This window comes from Mastomys coucha, unplaced genomic scaffold, assembly GCF_008632895.1.
Source record: "Mastomys coucha isolate ucsf_1 unplaced genomic scaffold, UCSF_Mcou_1 pScaffold15, whole genome shotgun sequence".
NCBI lineage: Eukaryota > Metazoa > Chordata > Mammalia > Rodentia > Muridae > Mastomys > Mastomys coucha.
This window is the reverse complement of record NW_022196897.1, coordinates 4,877,859-4,891,031: the sequence shown is the minus strand read 5'-3', so window position 1 is coordinate 4,891,031 and position 13,173 is coordinate 4,877,859. Positions and strand designations below refer to the sequence as shown.

Below are 13,173 nucleotides of genomic sequence, written 5' to 3'. Positions count from 1 at the left end.
GATGAAAGACTAACACTGAGTTAAGGATGAGAAGTGTTTAGCTCAATAGCTTGGTTCATTTGGTTGTAGCATGTTATCACTTCTAATACCTCTAAAGCACAGAAAAAATAAAATAAAATAAAAATGCTCATAGAAATCATGCACGTAATTGATTAACTGCACCTTTGAGTAGATTGGCAACATGTCAGATAGTCTACAGTCCTGTTCCTATACAGATAGTGTTTGAACTGGCTATTCATAAATAACAGATTAATGACAAGAGACACCATGACAGCCAAATTAGAAAGAAAAAGGCTCTGAAATAATGTTAAAGCATGTTTTGACTAAAGTCAGGGAAACTGTTAAAATGGATTTTTCTGGGTTTTGAGCTCTCTGGCTAATTTACAAGAAATATTTCGCTCTAAATTAGCATGCCTTTGTTTGAGCTTGTAAACTTTTCTGCTTTGGGAGTAAAACTTGTATTGTTTTACCCCAAAGTTCTCTTTGATCTCCTAATCAATTTTAAAAGTTCATTATTGGCTTGAAAAAAATATTGTTCAGCTACCATTTTTACAAGGAGGAGTAGACAGGCCAAAAGTTGATTTTTTAAAGTGGTCCCAGGAAACAGCAGTGAGAACTTTCTTATTATTTTCTTTATGGAAAAGTCATGTTAAAAACCAACTACCAGAAACAGGGCACGGGCAAAAGGGGCATGTGGTTATCTTTTTGTTCTTTTTGCATCCAAAGCTTAATTATATATAGTCTAAATCTTCTGTTACCTTCAAAATATTTGTATTGGGTTATTGACATGTCTTCCAGTAGTCATTTTTACAAAGAACTATGAAAGGTGTCTCAAGTTTTTCATGTTAAACTCATTTCTGCTAATGATAGACAGATTGTTATTTCTCTATTGGTGTCTATTGCATGAAACAGAATAGCTTAATCAAATTTAAACAGTGAAGACATTTTTCATCAAGACATAATGAGCAATCAGCCCTACCTAAAACACACAGTGCTATAAGAGATAATAGATTTTCAAAGCCTTTCTATCAAAAAGATTTTAAAATATACACTTAACAGGCTATATAATAATAGGTTACTTTCCCCTTTATCAAAAAGAAGTCGTTCAGATTTTTGTCTTAACTTGTGGGAACTATTTTTTCTTTGTGGTTGATTTAACTTAACCATCAAAATAATTATTTTCTTTTTATAGATGAAGAAATATGGAGGTTTTAAGATTTAGTAAATTTTCCCCAAAAGATACAATGGCTACTCAATTTGACTGAGACTGGATTTGAATTTAGCTTGATTCTAAATACATCACTTCCCAAACCTTTTATACTAATGGGTTCCCTCCTTGCTTTTAGTTTTGGACCAATCTGAAAAGCTGTATCTTATTTATTTCTTCCAGATTTTATTTAGTTCGCCTTTTATTCCCTTTGTATTTCATAAGCATGATATTTAAAATGGAAGGCACAGATGAGCCCAAGTTTGAGAAATTTGGGACACTCTTACTCTGTGAAGACTGATCTGTTTTCTCATTTAATTTAATGCACATTTATAAAAAGCCACCCTATACCTTGAATACAATTGAAGAAAATGAAGGAATATCAAAATTCTCACAAAAAATGGAATCAAACCTATTTGATGAAAAGCCCCACCTTCTTTCAAGTGACTTAAATAAAAAAAAAATATTGATTTCTAACCTGACTTTGTGGATGCTGCTGTTGCCTCTTGTCCTGTTTTCCTGTTCTGTCATTTCTGAAAATTAATGCCATTGGCAACTCTTTGCCAGGGAAAATCATCCCTCTTGCTCCCTCTTTGCCTTCCTATAGATGGTCAGGGATCATCTATATCTTTCAGCCTTCCCACTTGTGAATATAAGAATCTACAGTCAACACAAACAAGCTTGAAATAGAAGTCAACAATGTAACTATCCATAGAGTGAAGAGCTAATTATTCATCTAACTGGGTACTTGTCCCCCCAAAACCCCCAAATAATACAATTACACTAAAGATGTGAATAGAGTGCAAACTTCTGTAAGACATTATTCAATATTTAAAGGAAAATAGATATGTGGGTGGTTTTCAGGGAAGTGAAATGGTTCTGAATGATGCTAGCTAGCATGGTGCACACTGGACATATACTATTTTTCTAGACTCAGATCTGCACAACACAAATTGCTAATCCCAGCATGAACCACAGGCTCTGGTTATCACTGAGTAGGAATACTTCCTTAGCTGTAACAAATGAGCCATAGAGATGCAGGGTGCCAAGTACCAAACTCGTGTGGTTGGAGCCATAGAGATGCAGGGTGCCAACTACCAAACTCGTGTGGTTAGAGCCATAGAGATGCAGGGTGCCCATTACCAAACTTGAGTGGTTGGGACCCTAGAGATGCAGGGTGCCCATTACCAAACTCGTGTGGTTAGAGCCATAGAGATGCAGGGTGCCAACTACCAAACTCGTGTGGTTGTGAGTATATTACTTTGTTCCTTATGTTCATTTATTCCCTGTAAATTAAAATCAATTCTATTTTGATATCTACTATTTAAAATTCTGGTTTTTGCTGGGTGGGGATGTTGTTTTATTTTTGAGATAGAGTTTTTCTACATAGCTTAGGTTGGGTTCAAACTCACAACCCACCTGCCTTAACCTTGTAAATACTGACATAATAGGTGAGTGTCTCTATACCAGGTTAAAGTTCATTTAAAAAAAGGAAATAAGAAGAGCACATTCTGGTTACAATAGATGCATAATTGAGTAATACAGTCAACCACTGTTTCCAAGGCACCTTCTTAGGAAAATAGATGTATAATTATAGGGCTTCTGTTTCTGTAGATCAAGTAGTTTATGGTCAAAAATAGTTGGTCTAGGCAATTAAGGAAAGAAGATGATTTTGTCTCTTAACCCAGTCACGAAAGAACACACATGGTATATACTTATTGACCTGTGGATACTAGCTAAAAGGAAGCTTGGAATACCCATGATACAACTCAGAGACTATATGAAACCCACGAAGAAAGAAGACCATACCAAAGTGTGGATGCTGCAGTCCTATTCAGAGGGGGAAGAAAATAATCTTGGGGAGTACAAGGAGAGAGGGATCTGGGAGCGAGAGAGGAGGGGGAGGGAGAAAGAGGACCAGTTTAGATATGGAAGGAGATAGAAGAGAAGTACAGAGGATCAGGAATTTGAAAGGAGGTATGTAGCAGTGGAGGAGTAGGAACTGGGGGTAGCCACTAGAAAATCCCAGATGCCAGGGACCTAAGAGGTTCCCAGAACACAACAGGCAAGACATTAGCCAAAATACCCAACAAAGGGGAGATAGAACTTATAGAGACCATATCCAGTGGCAAGGCATGGTCTCTGGTTGAGGGATGGAGCTATCCACCCACCTCAAAAATATTAATCCAGAATGCCTCCTGTCAAAAGGAAATTCAGGGAAAAAGAGTACAGCATAGACTGAAGGAAAGGTCATGCAGAGACTGCCTTACCTAGGGATCCATCCCATCTACAGACACCAAACCCAGACACTATTGCTGATGCCAAGTAGTTCTTGTTGACAGAAGCCTGGTAAAGTTGTCCTCTGAGAGGCTCTGCCTGACCAGAACCTGAACAATGCAGATGTGAATGCACAGAGCCAAACATGGGACTGAGAGTGGGGACCCCATTTGTGAAGTTAGGGCAAAGACTGAAGGAGCTGGAGGGGTTTGCAACCCCATGGGAAGAACAACAATATTAACCAACCAGAGCTCCCAAAGCTACTAGGGACTAAACCACTAACCAAAGAGTACACATGGGGGGACACATGCTCTATCAATATATGTAGCAGAGGATTGCCTTATCAGGCATCACTGGTAGGGGAGCCCCTTGGTCCTGTGGAGGCTCCCAAGGTAGGGGAATGCTAGGGTGCTGAAGCAGGAGTGGGTGGGTGGGTGGGAGAGCACCCTCATAGGGGGAGCAGGAGGGGAGAGGGGGTTTTAGGAGGGAAAAGTGGGAAGTGGGGTAGCATTTGAAATGTAAGTAAATAAAATAACCAATAAAAAGAAAAATTCTAATAAAATTGAAAACATATATTGAAAAATAAAACATGCTAGAGGACACTGGTTTGTGGTTGGAGACATGGTTCAGCAGTTAAGAGTGAGTGTTACTCTTTTATAGGACCTACTTTTGTCTCTGGCACTGACCTTAGGCATCTCTCAACCATCTGTAATTCCAGTTCAAGGCATCTAAAACTTTCTTCTGGCCTATACATGTGTTTGCACCGAAGGGGACTCAAACACATATATCAGTAATAGAATAAACCTTTTAAATAATAGTAGGGTTTTAATGAGCACCAATGAATGCCATGCCCAAGTGGCCAAATGTTTTGGTGGGGCGAACACAAACATGCTGAGGCTCATTTGGAACTGAGATCTAGCCTATCACTTGGTTCTTGACTTGAATCCCCAAGGAATCCTCTATCAAGGGCTTATGGGATCATAGCCCTGTTCATTTCACAGATAGCTCACAGATGCTCTGATGTCAGTCTGGGAGGTGGATGGGGACAGGGTGCTCTTCCTCTTGGAAATATTGCAGGGCTATCTGATCTAAATCTGTATTTGACATGGCTTCTGAAGTTCCTAAAAGGAGTTTTCCATATGAGTGAGGAACGTTGAGACTAGCTTTACAAGTTTTTTTATTATATACATTTTTTTCAGCACATATTCATTGTGCCAATGATAGAAATGTAATACATATTTCTCTGAGTCTTATTTTGCTTAACATATTATCCAATTTCACCTGCTTTTTCCCTGTGGAGATCACAATTTGTTTTCTGTGGCTGAATAAAACCTCTTAAAAATAAAATGTGGTAGTATATACCACATTTGCTCTACTATCCATACACTGATGACTACTTAGAATGATTCCAGAGCTTAGGTATTATGAATAACTATGAATCAAGGTGTTCAAGTATCCCTGTGACATTGACTTAGAGCTCTTCAAGTAGAGACTCAGAAGTGATAAAACAGGATTATGTAGAAGTTCTACTTTTAGATTTTTGGAAGAAACATCTCCAAATGAGTTGTATCAATTTACATTCTCACCAGTGGTATACAAGGATCCCCTTCTCATACACCCTTGCATCACTAAGCTGTTATTGACTTTGTTAATGATAGTCATTCTGAATGGAATAAGACAGAAAGAACATCAGTGCTGTTTTCATTTGCATTTCACCACATTTAAGGGTGGTAAACTCTTCATGTCTATTGACAATCCAGTCTTTATCTTTTGAGAGTTTTGCATGTACCTATTGGTTATCTGCACTTGATCATTTGAGAACATCTATTCATTTAATGTGACTTTATTGATGTGATTGTTTGAGGTTTTAACATTTAGATTTTGATACATTCTCTCTGTATTCTAGAATTTAACCCTCAGATATATAGCTACAACTATATTCTGCCTATTCTTCAGGATCTTCACTCAGTTATGTTTCCTTTACTCTGCAGAAGCGTTGAGGCTTCATTCAACTCCATTTACTGATTTTTTATTAATTAATTATTCTATTTATTTATACCCTAAATATTTCTCCCCTCCAAGTCCCCCTCTTGCAGAATTCTTCCTCCATCCTCTCTTCCCTTTGTTTCTGAGAGGGTGCCCCCCCTCCACAATGGGCATCCTCTCTCTCTGGGGCATTAAGTCTCTATAGGATTAGGCACATCATCTCCCACTGAGGCCATTTTATTTCTTGTCCTTGTCTGTGCATGTATCTTGAAGCACTGCTTTTCATGTGTCCTCTCACAACCTCTGAGTTCCAGTTTGTTTTTTTTAATTCATCATTTTATTCATTTACATTTCAAATGATATTCCTTTTCCTGGTTACCCCTCCACAAATCCTCCCATCCCATCCTCCCTCTCCTCCTGCACTTTCCCTCTGTGAGGGTACTTCTCAACCCACTCACCCACTCTCCCTCACTGCTCTAGCATCCCCCTATGCTGGAGCATCAAGTTTCCACAGAACCAAGGACCTCCTCTCCCACTGATGTCATTTAAAGTCATCCTCTGCTACATATATCTCTAGAGCCATGGATCCCTCCAAGTATAGTCTTTGGATGGTGGTTTAGTTCCTGGGAAGTCTGGGTGGTCCAGTTCGCTGATATTGTTCTTCCTATGGGGTTACAATCCCCTTCAACTCCTTTGGTCCTTTCCCTAGCTCTTCCATTGGGGACCCCAGGCTCAGTCCAATGGTTGGCTGTGGGTATCTGCATATGTATTGGTCAAGTGCTGATAGAATCTCTCAGGGAACAGCTATATCAGGCTCCTGTCAGCAAGTAATTCTTCTCACCAGCAATAGTGTTGGGGTTTGCTGTCTGCAGATGGGATGGATCCCTAGGTGGAGCAGTCTCTAGATGGCCCTTTCTTCAGTCTCTGTTCCATTTTTTGTCCTTGTCTTTTCTTTGGACAGGAACATTTCTGGGTTAAAATTTTTGAGATGTGTGGGTAGCACTATCCCTCAACCAGGGGTTATGCCTATCTACTGGAAGTCGTCTCTAGAGGTTGTACCTCCCCTTTGTTGGGTATTTTGGCTAAAGTCATCTTCATTGTGTCCTGGGACCCTCTTACTTCCCTGGAGACTAGGCCAATCTAGTGGCTATCCCCAGTTCTCCATACCTCAGTGCTACAAGTTTATATTCAATTGCTTGACACTCTATTCTTCTCTCCTGTCCCTTCCAATACCTGATCCTGGCTCCCCTTTTCCCTCTTCCTCCTAGGCCTCCCTCTCCCTCTACCTCTTGTGATTGTTTTGTTCCCTGATCTATATGGGATTGAAGCATCTATATTTTAGTCTTCCTTCTCCTTAAAATCCATATGGTTGTGGGATGTATCATGAGTGTTCTGAGCTTCTGGGCTAATATTCACTTATCAGTGAGTACATACCACGTGTGTTCTTTTGTGTCTGTGTTACCTCACTCAATGATATTTTCTAGTTCCACCCATTTGCCCAAGAATTTCATGAAGTCATTCTTTTTAATAGCTGAGTAGTACTCCATTGTGTAGATGTACCACATTTTCTGTATCCATTCTTCTGATGAGGGACATTTGGGTTGTTTCCAGCTTCTGGCTATTATAAATAAGACTGCTATAAACAGAGTGGAGCATGTGTCCTTGATATATATTGGAGAATCTTTTGGGTATATACTCAGTAGTGGTATAGCTGGGTCTTCAGGTAGAACTATTTCCTATTTTCTGAGCAACCACCAGATTGATTTCCAAAGTGGATTTACCAGCTTGTAATACCATGAGCAATGGAGGAATGTTCCTCCTTCTCCACATTCTCTACAGCATCTGCTGTCACCTGAGTTTTTTATCCTAGCCATTCTGACTGGTGTGAGGTAGAATCTCAGGGTTGTTTTGATTTGCATTTCCCTGATGACTAAGGATGTTGAACATTTCTTTAGGTGCTTCTCAGTCATTCAATATTCCTTAGTTGAAAATTCTCTGTTTAGCTCTGTACCTCATTTTTAATAGGGTTATTTGGTTCTCTGGAAACTGCATACATAAGCAACATTTTGCTGCTTAGAAGAAAGACACTTCAGTGACAAAGACAGGCACTAACTCAGAGTAAAAGGCTGAAAAAAATTCCAAGAAAATAGTCCCAAGAAACAAGTGGGAGTAGCAATTCTAATATCCATAAAATAGACTTTCAACCAAAAGTTATCAGAAAAGATCAGGAAGGACACTATATACTCATCAAAGGAAAAATTCACCAAAATGAACTCTCAATTCTGAACACCTTTGCCCCAAATGCAAGGGCACCAACATTTGCAAAAAAAAACTTTACTAATCTTCAAAGCACAAACATATGAACCTCATACAATAATAGTGAAAGACTTCAACAGCCCAGTCTCACCAATGGACAGGTCATGGAAACAGAAACTAAACAGACACAGTGAAACTAACTGAAGATATGAACTAAATGGATTTGACAGATATCTACTGAACATTTCATCCTAAAACAAAAGGATATACCTTCTTCTCAGCATCTCATGGTACCTTCTCCAAAACTGACCATATAATCAATCATAAAACAAACCTCAACAGATACAAGAACATTGAATTAATACCATGTATTCTATCAGAGTACCATGGACTAAGGCTTATCTACAATAAAAACAAAAACAACTGAGTTTCAGGTCTTAACATTAAGGAATTCAATCCATTTTGAATTCACATTTTGTATAGGATAAGAGCTGCAGACTGGAGTTCATTCTTCTCCAATGCTCCTGGAACCATTTGTTGAAGACACTGTCTTTTTGCCCCAGTATGTATGTTTGTATATTTGTATGTATGTATGTATGTATGTATGTATGTATGTATGTACGCACACACACACACAGAGTCAAAATTTAGTTGGCTGTATCTACGTGGATACTTTATACCATACTATGTGGGTTTTTTATACTATTCCATTGATCCACAAGTTTGTTTTGTGCCCAATACCATGATGTTGCAGATATAATGACTTGAAAAGAGGTATGGAGTTCTCCATCATTGTTCCTTTGCTTAAAATTATTATATTGCTTACCCTGGTTTACTTGTGACTCCGTGTGTGTGTGTAGGATGATGTGCTTATACCTGTGTGATTATAGAGCCCAGAGGACAATGCTGGGTGTCCTCCTTTTAATAGTATCTATCTTATTTTTTCCGACCATGTATTTAACTGATATGAGAATTCACTGTTTTAGAGAGAGTGTATAGCCAGAGAGTCCTGGAAATCTGCTTTCATTCATTAATACAAGAGTCTCAGACACACACAACCCAACCTGCCTTTTAAGTGGATGTTGAGGATTAAATGTAGGTTTTCACACTTGAACAGTAAACATTTTACCCACTGGACCTCTCTCGACTTCCTCTTTGACTGAGTTTTGTATCACTAAATAGTTCATTTCCCATTGTCAATGAGTTCATATAATTTGTAAATTTTCTTTCTGTTTTCTTCTTTTGTTGTTCCATTATAATCAGAATGAATACAAGAAATTATTTTTCTCTTCTTGTATTTGTTAAGAATTACTTCATGTCTGAAAATAAGCAGTATTTTATAGAGAGTAAGCTGATGAGAAGAATGCTTATTCTATGATATTTGAGTGAAATATACTTTAGATGTCTGCTAAATCCATTTTACATATAGTTACACTTAGCTCAGATGTTACTTTGTTACTGTTGTTGTTGCTGTAGTTACTATTATTATTAGGAAGAGGAAATTCTGTATGACCTCTTTTTGGTGATAGAGGAGTATTAAAGTCACCTTCTACTTTTGTGTTAAAGTCAGTGCATATAGTAATCTAGCAGTGTTTGTTTTATGAAGTTAGGTGAACCAACATATGGTGTGTTTGTGTTTGGATTTGATGGATTGTTCCCTTAATTAATAGAGGGTGCTTTTTTTAGCTTTTCTCCATCTGCTTCTTTTTTTAGTTCTATTTCTTTTTCTTCTTCTAGAAGAAACCTAGAATGCTAGATTCGTATGTTCTATACTCTCTACTCCGTTTGCTGTTTACAATGAAGATTTATCAAAGAGTGATATATTCAATAGGAAAACAAACCTTTATGATATCTAGTTCTGAAAAATAAGGAAGTTTGTGAAAAATCTAAACAGGGAACTTCTTAAAAATATTATTCCTTCACAAATATATTTCTAGGTATATAAAATAGAATGGTAATTAAATAAAGAAACATTTCAGGATCATATCTTCAAAACATGAATTCTTGACTATAGAATGAACCTCAGCAAAAACATCTCACTGAATTTAAGCCCAATGGTATGGAAGATTTCATTTAGATAGAAATTGAACATAAAAGAGAGCTTTTACATTAATTTCATGACTGAAGATACTGTCATTTTTCCATTTGAATAAATGAAATAGAACAATTACATTAGATTCAGAATGCTTAGAAGTGTACTTTATAAACTTTATAAAGAGAGCATTGTGTCTGGATATCTGAGCCTATCATGGTGAGACATTTATTTCTATGGTCTCCCATGTGTTACTGGAACCTTTTCATGTGAAAGCTTGCAGAAGTTTAAAGCCGTTCTAAACATCTTCTTACCACTTGTGCCTTGTGCAAGAAGTATAGTTGTCAAAGCTCTTTACTCCTCAACTATAAGAGTATGGTTATTGTGAATCTGTGAGATATAGTTTAGTTTATTTCCTTCAATATCCTCCAATCTATAGTTCACTTAGTTCTTTTTCTGATATTTCATCATGACACAGAGAATAAAAAGTTAAAAGCAATTTTAATAAGCTTCACATAAAATAGTCAACTAAAATCTTTTACATGGAAATAGCACTTGCCTTAAATAACACAGCTAAAAGATAATCCATAAATTGCAATTACTTCATATTTGTCAACTGCTGATGCCCATTAACAAAACTGATAGATGTCACCAAGTAATAGGCAAAAAAATACAGCTTCACATGAGATGAATAAAATGTGTAAGAGAAATTTCACTTAAGCACTTTATTGACCTTTTTTCTCACAATGTATGTCAAGGGATCGATATATAAGGTTTAAACCTAAGTAAATGATCTATAAACTCATTAAATACTGTTCTAGAAGGAAATAAAAAGGAAGAAGATGTTTTGAAATGGATAACTGTTTTTTTCACACATTTCATAGATGGGCACACTTAAAATGGAAGACAATTAAAGGTGACAGGTAAAGTCTGATGGGTACATTAGAGCCTTCAGTAGAGTCTGCATAGTGCCTAGTAGATAATCTCTACCATTGCTGAATCCAGAAGAAAATAAGATGCTTTGCCAATCACTTAAGTCCTCAGAGGTGGCACCCAAAGTTCTTTGTTGCATTTCTCACTATGAAATCACTACAAATGATGATCAACATCATCTGATGTGGCTCTCTGCATCCATCTGAGTCAGCTGCTGTTTAGAGCCCTTTAGAAGACAGCCAAGCTAGACTCTCATCTACAAGCATAACAGAGTATCATTAATAGTGTCAGGGATTGGTGCTTTTCCATGGAAGGGTTTCTAGTTGGGCTAATTATTGCTTGACCATTCTTACCATCTCTCTTCCATCCCCTGCCCATGCTTTTCTTGTAGACAGTATAAATTTTGGGTCAAAACATTTGTGGGTGGATTGGTATCCCCATCACTCCACTGAGGTTCCTCCCTGGCTACAGGAGGCAGCCTTTTCAGGTTACATATCCCCAATGCTGTGAGTCTTAGCTAAGGTCACCCCTATTGATTATTGTCTGTCTCCCCTATTCTAGGTCTCCTGCACATCCTCAAGATATGACCCACCCCTCCCCAACCAGTTTCTGATTTCCATTAATTTTTAAGGCCACCTGGTCCTCTCTCCTGTCTCTCCGCACACCTGATCCTGAACCTCCCATTCCTATCCCCATCCTTCTCCCACACAGTTTCCTCCCTCCATCTGTCTACTATGATTAATCCCTTCTAAGTGAGACTAAAACCCTTCTAAGTGAGACTTAAGAATTCTTGCTTGGGCCTTTCTTCTTGTTTAGATTCTTTGGAATTTGTGTTGTGTAATGCAGCACAAGAATCCTGTATTTTATGGTTAATATCTACTTATAAGTGAGTACTTACCATCTATATCCTTTGAGGTCTCAGTTATCTCACTCAGGATGATAGTCTCAAGTTCCATCCATTTGCCTGCAAAATTCATGATGTCTTTGTTTTGAATAGCTGTGTAGATGTACCACATTTTCTTTATCTGTTCTTCAGTTGAGGAACATCTTGGTTGTTTCTAGTTTCTGGCTATTAGGAATAAAGCTTCTATGAGTATAGTTGAGCAAGTTTCCTTGTAAAACATCTTTTGGGTATATGTCCATGAGTGGTATGCTTATATTTTTCAAAATGTAGTTTAATAAGGGTACTTAAGTACTTTAACCTCTCTTTTAGCCCACCACACACCAGAGGAAGTAGAAAGGACAGGTTAATAGGGCAAAGAAGGATGTGGACCTGTTTAGAAATACTTCTTTTGCGTGAATCCAATCCACTTTGTCAGGATATCAGCAGTTCAGTTCACAAGAATGAGCAACAATCAGCATTCACAAATCAGCAACAGCAGGTGGATCCAGAAGAAGCTAAGAGGCTTTGTCAATCACCTAAGTCCTCAGAAGCAGCACCCAAAGTTCTTTGTTGCATTTCTCACTATGAAATCACTACAAATGATGATCAGCAAAGAATGGCAAGGTGAACCAATACCACACACAGCATTATCCACTGTCTGTTGGCTCATAATTATACACTTTTCAAACATCACGTGTTTTTCTTAAGCAAATGCTTTAGCAAAACATCACAGTCCTCTTTTCCTCTCATGTGTCTACTTCAGCAAAAACATCCCCTCAAAAGACAGTTTCCAGAAAAAACATCACATAACACAACTGAGTCTCTAAAGAAAGTAGGAATTTCCATTTTTTTTTTAATGAGTGCCTAGGACCAACGATCACAAGCTGCCCAGAAAAATTATGCTTCCGAAATCCCTTGGTGTTGATTCTGCATGCAGAGCAATCGAGTTGCTCTGGGTGTGTCACTCATGACAGAAGCCCTTTTATAGCTTAGTCTTAAGGTATAAATATTCCTAGCATTCTGAGAAACAATCGAATTGATTTCCAAAGTGGTTGTACAAGTTTTCACTCCCTCATCAATTGAGCAGTGTTCGCCACTGTACCATGTCCTTGCCAGCATGTACTATCAATTGAGTTTTTGATCTCAGCCATTTTGACATGTATAAAATAGAATCTTAGAGTTGTTTTGTTTTGTTTTTCCCTGATGACTAATGACTTTGAACATTTCTTTAAGTGCTTCTTGAATATTTAAGTCCACTCGAGTATTCGTTTAGCTCTGTCCTCCATTTTTTAATTCAGTTATTTGTGTTGTTGGTGTCTAACTTCTTGAGCTCTTTATAAATTCTGTTAGATGTACATTTGGTGAAGATCCTTTCCAAATCTGTAGCCTACTATTTTGTCCTATTGACGTTGTCCTTTGCCCTGAAGAAGCTTTTCAGTTTCATGAGGTCCCATTTATCAATGGAAGATCTTAGAGCCTGAGCCATTGGTGTTCGGTTCAAGGACATTTCCTATTTCCTGTTCTATTAGATTAGTGTATTCAGTTTTGCAAAGAAACCTTTGATCCACTTGGACTTGAGTTTTGGGCAAGGCTATAGAT

The 13,173-nt window shown here is 37.8% G+C and overlaps 1 non-coding gene across 1 annotated transcript; it reads right to left on the bottom strand.

The window, feature by feature from the left end:
* Positions 1-12,430: 12,430 nt before the first annotated feature.
* LOC116092736 lies at positions 12,431-12,559 on the bottom strand. Its single transcript, XR_004119455.1, has one exon. It is a non-coding gene; the product is annotated as a U11 spliceosomal RNA (small nuclear RNA).
* Positions 12,560-13,173: the final 614 nt, after the last annotated feature.